The 6,403-nt window shown below is 36.5% G+C and overlaps 1 long non-coding RNA gene across 1 annotated transcript; it reads left to right on the top strand.

The window, feature by feature from the left end:
- Nucleotides 1-2,919: 2,919 nt before the first annotated feature.
- Nucleotides 2,920-5,409, top strand: LOC116756300. Its single transcript, XR_004350618.1, has 3 exons — nt 2,920-3,159; nt 4,019-4,156; nt 5,212-5,409. It is a non-coding gene; the product is annotated as an uncharacterized LOC116756300 (long non-coding RNA).
- Nucleotides 5,410-6,403: the final 994 nt, after the last annotated feature.

The raw sequence follows: 6,403 nt of genomic DNA, 5'->3' as shown, positions 1-6,403 counted from the left end.
AGCACAGAATTCTTTAGTGTGTGGTTTTGACCAAGTTACTTAATCTCTCAAAGCCTCAGTTTCCTCATATCTCAGAAGAATATTGATACCTCATATGGTTGTTCTAAAGAGATAATATAAGTGCCAAGATATGTTACTCATGGGTAACTATTATTATTAAAACTATAAATACTATTACAAACCTCAGATTCACACTGGACTTCAAGGTTTCGCTACCCCTAATCTAATAAACTATACACACTACAAGAATAAATGTTAAAAACAAACCATTAGGTGATCCAACGGTTTGTTGGAGTAGAGTGCATACACAGAGAAAAAAATTCTAATAAATGTTTGAATCAGTGTAACACGTCCATTAGTTTTTGTCTCTGGGATCTCACTTTAAAAAGGTCGCCATCGGGCTTCCCTGGTGGCACAGTGGTTGAGAGTCTGCCTGCCGATGCAGGGGACACGGGTTCGTGCCCCGGTCCGGGAAGATCCCACATGCCGCGGAGCGGCTGAGCCCGTGAGCCATGGCCACTGGGCCTGCGCGTCTGGAGCCTGTGCTCCGCAATGGGAGAGGCCACAGAGGTGAGAGGCCCGCGTACCGCAAAAAAAAAAAAAAAAAGGTCGCCATCTACTTTTGCTTCTGGTTGATTTCATTCTGTGCATATAAATTGGGATTATAAAGTAAAGACACTAGTTTCCATGAACTTCCCCCACTACTCTATAATCCCGTTTTTTCTACTTCTTTTGAAGCTTCCATCTCCTACCTTTTTGTGGGGTAAATGTAAATTAGCTCAGCTTGTTTTAAGAAAGCATTATGACCCTGAATCCTGAAAACTCTTTATTTTGTAACATAACTTCAAAAATGGTAAAAAAAAACTAACCCAGAAGAAAGTGAGTGGTAAGAGACTGTGGTACTACTGCTACAAAAACAGAGAAACCACTGAAAACTAGTCTGGTTTGGGTTCAAGTATTTTTGTTTCCATGAGCTTTAACTTTTGCTTGGTCCACTGAAAATTCAGAGAAATTTTGAGATTCTAAGTGGTAACAATGTGTGGTAGTTACAGCCTCAGAACAGAGCACCTGGGAGTGGTGGTTTTCTTGTGTATCACTGTTTGAATCTTTCAGAAGAGAAGTGAAATTCTATAATCCAAGTTTCATTGATTTATTTAATTTTGACCTTCATTTTTATGTGCAATCTCTCCTATGTCAAGTCACATGCCGGTCCATTTGGATTTGAAAGTTTATAGATCATTTTGCAGGCAGTATTTTCATAGAAAAGAAATTAGAACTGAAAAAACTAGGATTCTGGCTGCCTGGCACTTAAAAATCATGCTACCCTTAATTCAGTTTTTAAAAGATGTTCCATATTTATTTATTGATTATTGAATTAATGCACTAGTTTTTACAAGTAATTTCTCTGCATTATTTTTTTATTTAAAAACTTTTTTGAGTTGTGGTTACAAAACAGAAGGTAAAATTTCCCATCTTAACCATTTTGAGTGTACAGTTCTGCAGTGTTAAGCACATTCACACTGTTGTCCAACAGAGTTCCAGAACTTTTTCATCTTGCAAAACCAAAACTCTAGACCCGTTAAATAATTACTCCCCATCTCCTCCTCCCCATCCCCGATCAGTTCAGTTTTGAAGTGGGGTATGTATATGTTTTGTGATTAGGTCATTTAGGTGAATTGCAAACTGTAGGGTACTGTGTTTTTACTTGAAAGTATGGACAAGAGGCAAGCATGAGTGTTCTTAGTGGGTACTGCTATCTCAGAGCCTTCATTTACTTAACTGAAAGTGTTTAAAGAATGCTCAGGGTCCTGGCTGGGAAATGAACATCATGGAAGAGGTTTAAGTGAAAGAAAGAACGAGTGAGGTTCTGACACCCTGGTACAGATCTCCTCCACTTACTTAAAAAGTCAAGATGATGAGATCAAGTCATCTCATTGGCTATCTACCATCACTACCTTCATAGCTACCATGTACTAACATGATGGGTGAAATGTGGCAAGATAATAATGACGATGATGGTGTTGATGTGACGGTGATCATGAGAACAGTGCTCACTCAGACTCATGGATGTTCCATCTTCTATCAGATCTCTTGCCTGATAATGTTCCAAAGTTTGGAAACTGTGTTTGATGATACTCCTTTAGCCTCCACAAGGTTAAGTTCATAGACCTCATGACCTAGAGTCACTTAAGACTTGGTTCTAGCGTGTTTCAGGTACGTTTTATGTTAAACAAGTTTTTATGAGTCAATCTGGGAATTTAATTATCATTTATAAACTTGTTCCCTTGCTAAAAATGTATTTTGAGTCCAAAACAAATAAATTAAAAATGTTAAGGAAACGATCCTTTAAAGTAGGAAATTATCTCAACTTGTTCTTGTAATTCTATATCAGCATTTAATAAAATATTTTAATTTGGTTTTGGAATAAAAGCGATAGCTTAATTTTAATAATGGAGGAGAACAGTAGGATACCTAAAAAATGAACAGTACTGCATATAAGTTCTTTGAATTAATTAAATACAAAGTCATTTATATTTAGTTATTTGACTTTGAAATATAGAGTAAGTTTTTAAACTTTGAATGTTTTAATGATGTTTTACTTATTTTGATGTTAGCGTGAATTTTTACATCTCTCAACTCACATATTTTGCCTACTCTTGGCTAATCCTGAGTGGTAGGGAGAGCTAACCTAAAATTACAAGTGTGTTTCAAACAATCTACAAATTAGTTGATCCAAGCACAGATAACCAAGTACAGATGGTGTTAGTACTACTTAGGTAGTGATGGGCTACAGGAAAATAGAATGAGAGGAATATGCAGTTTGGGTGAGCTATTTAACTGAATCTGGGTGGCAATATGCTTCTGAGAGTTTTTTAAGATCTTTCCAGTGGTGGAGTATATAGAGATAACTCCAGTATTAATTATAACGTTGGCATATGAAAAAAACCCATATGCTACATCTCTTACCTCATTCATTGCTTGTACTGATGAGCTGATTTGGTCTCAATCCTGGGTTCTTTTCCTTTCTTGAAGCCCCATCTGATTCCCTCTCTCTTCGTTGATAGGGACACCCTTTCTGGTTGGAGGAAGACCATTTTTAAGACAAAAGAATATGGGTGGCTGCACTCCTCTGCTAGGACCTACACCAGAGTTAATATGGTGAGTGCACTCTGACCAGACTGTCATCTACAACTTGGGGACATTAACCAATATGGAAAGTGTCCAGGGGTATGTAGAAATGACACCGGATTAGAATCCTAGGGGCCTTGTGGACAGGTTTAAGGAAACAATAATAATTTCATCAGTATTTACCAACAGTTGAATGTTTTCCATGTGCCAGGTGCTGTATGCATCATCTTGTTTAACCTTTACAAAACCTTATAAGGTAAATCTTCTGACTAATCCCATTTTGAGATTAAAAAAACCCCAGAGATTTAGAGAAGTTAAATCATGTTCCTCAAGCTTATGCAGGTGGTAAAAGATCTGGGATTCACCCAAAGATTGCCAGACCCAAACACAAATATGTCAGTTATCCTCCTAGTGTTGCTACAGTGGTGGTGGGGATTTGAGACTTGGTTGCTGTACTTTGGGTGACCATTTTGCCTAGTTATTGCCAATTAGTTAAGTTTGAAGTCCTTTACAAAGTTCTCCTTTGTTCTGCTTCCTTCCTCTTTTTTACGCCTGGTTATTTTCTTCGCTCTTCTCATATCACTCTCAGATTGCACACAAAGGTCATGATTCCTGCTCATTCATTTCCCTCACTGCAAAACCTGGATTAATTAAGACAGAGGAGCCAGAAATATGGTGACCAGTCAGTTTCTCTTCCTGTACACTTTAGCCCAGCTATCAGGATGAATTTAGATTAGGCATACTCAAGGATATACATGAGTAATAACTATAAGCTTTCTCATAGATAACTGTATTGGGTGTGTTTAAATGTACAACTCTGTTTTTCTATTATTATGTGATATTTCATGTTGACTTGTCAAACTGAAAAATACCCATATTGATTTTGCAGAAAGCTTCACATGTGAGATAAATGCACTCAAAGACTCCTCACAAGTAGCTCTTTGGAGCTTCAGATGTGAAATGGATCATTCCTCAATCTGTAATAGACCCTTCTGTGAAGCTCTTCAATCAAACCTGAGAATTCAAGGTGAAATTGAGGGGAGGATGGGAAACCCCTACAGGGGGATTTGAGTAAAGTGGCTGAGCGAAAACCTGGGGTACTTGCTGAGTCTTTTCTTCATTTCTTTTCTTGAGCATAGGAAGACTGTCAATCACTGTGTGACCTTACATGCTGTATGTGTGTAATGCCTGGGTACAACGAGACAAGCTGTAGAGGACTCCCTCTACACATGCACCTTTGATTTCTTTCCATTTGTCGTTTTTTCCTGACAACCTTCAGGTTATTTTTAAAGTGGTTATTTTATACAGATTTATTATTTTATTATTAGAGTTTCTCTTTCCATGAAATTATTTATATTGTTATAGTTGATAGGATGAATTTTTTTATCTTTTGAGAAAAGCATTAATAATCTTTTAAGAAAGTTAGTGATGTATGATAACTAGTTAGAAAGAATTGTCGTATTTTGTTAAGTGATGATTCTGGTAAGTACATCTTATTTAGAACTCATGTTTGTAGATCATGTAATGACTTTTAATTAGTTTGTTCCCAGTAAAGCAATAAGACAGATTTACCCCTACTAAGGGAAACAGTATTCTTCTGAAATTAGTTTTTATGTCACATTTTTTATTTATTTGGGGGCACATTTTCAATTGGATATTTCTAGGTTAAGTAAAAGAAACTCTAGAATTTTCAATGGGCTATTTATTTAGTTTGGGGGAGCTGTGAATCCTGACACCAAACTGAGTAATAAGAACTATGCTTTGGAATTTATGCTCAAATGTAGAATATGTTTGATAATAGTTTTTTGTGCTGCAGCTGCTGTGAAATGATTGCTCTCCCATATCTGTGTCATAGCTTTTCTAAGCCACAGAGACGGTGTTGTTTGTAAAGCTCGAATATTAGTATAATCTTAAGAGCAGCATATTAATTGCCCGGGAGGTTTACATATTTGTTCTACACACGTGATTAAGGATCATGGCATCTTTTACAGCATAATTTTAGAGATGGAGAAAATGACTATTGTTAATACTTGCTACTCTCAGTTTCCTCTACAGCAATGCCCTTACACCTTTCTTTTTCAGGCATTTTGTAGCATCCTAAACAGAAGGATATTGAAGGGAGCTGATTCTGCTTTGATCCTTGTGCTTGTTGTCAAAGCGCTTGGGATTGAAGAGACTGTTGGCTACAATTGACTGTGACAATTAGGAGATGATCAGAGCCCTAGAGTGGAGCACTTAAAGGGTAATTTACATGTCAGTTTGTCGAATAAAAAAAAAAGATATTCAGCTAAGATTTTTTTCCCTTCAGAGCCTTGTAAACTGCAATTTGTGCTCTGGTAAGAAAAACCTGGCAGAGGAGTTAGGATAGCCATTACCATTTGAAAAGAAGCAATCATAAGGCCGCTGCTGAGCCCTTTGTCCACTAAAAATGCTGATTTGCAGGCAGTGAGTGAAAAAGTGGAACCTTCACTAAATGAAACGTAGAGTTAGGTAACTACCTCCCCCCCCCTTGGTGACTTTTTAATGCTGGTTAAAGGTGCTTTTTAAAAAACATATCTTAAGTCCTACACTTACTATCATTATAACATTGTTATTGGTCATGAATGTTCTTTCCTAAAAACATAATAAAAGGATGCATTGAGAAAGTGGTAGGTGGAACGCGCGCCAACAGTCATTTGAAAGGCTAGAGCTGGCTATCAGGTGAATTATTATTCTTTTCACCTTTTGTACACCATGACAGATTTTCTAGTCATCCTTTGCGCTGTGTTCCCCTACTGTATCAGGGTGCTCCTAGGTTTTTCCATTTTTTATTTATACTCCAATTTTAAAGTAGAACTGTACTTCTAACCTTTGCATATTTAGCCTATTTGGTGTATTTGGCTAAAAATAACGTAGTTTCAGTCCATGATTTGCTATCACACATGTGGTCATCTCTATACTTTTCTATTAGGTAATCCATATAAACAAGTAAACAAAAAAGAGCTAGAAAGCTAAAAAAAAAAAAAAATTGACGGTAAATATATGCTGATCCATTTAATTGTCAAATAGATTTAAAAACATTAGTTCAGAAACATTTTTGTCTCCCCTCACCCACTGGAATCATTAATAATAAAAAATAATAACATAGTTGCAAGATTTTCATTTGGATAATTGTCTGAAGAAAAAAGTTAATCTATCAACATAAGCATCCTATCCAGACATTAAATTTGGTGTGTGTATTTAATTCAGATACGTATTAACTTTTGATGGCGGATACATCTTATATTCCATTTTT

The sequence above is a fragment of the Phocoena sinus genome, chromosome 7, assembly GCF_008692025.1.
Source record: "Phocoena sinus isolate mPhoSin1 chromosome 7, mPhoSin1.pri, whole genome shotgun sequence".
Classification (NCBI taxonomy): Eukaryota; Metazoa; Chordata; class Mammalia; order Artiodactyla; family Phocoenidae; genus Phocoena; species Phocoena sinus.
Note: the sequence above shows the minus strand (reverse complement) of the source record. Positions and strands in the feature narration are given on the sequence as shown.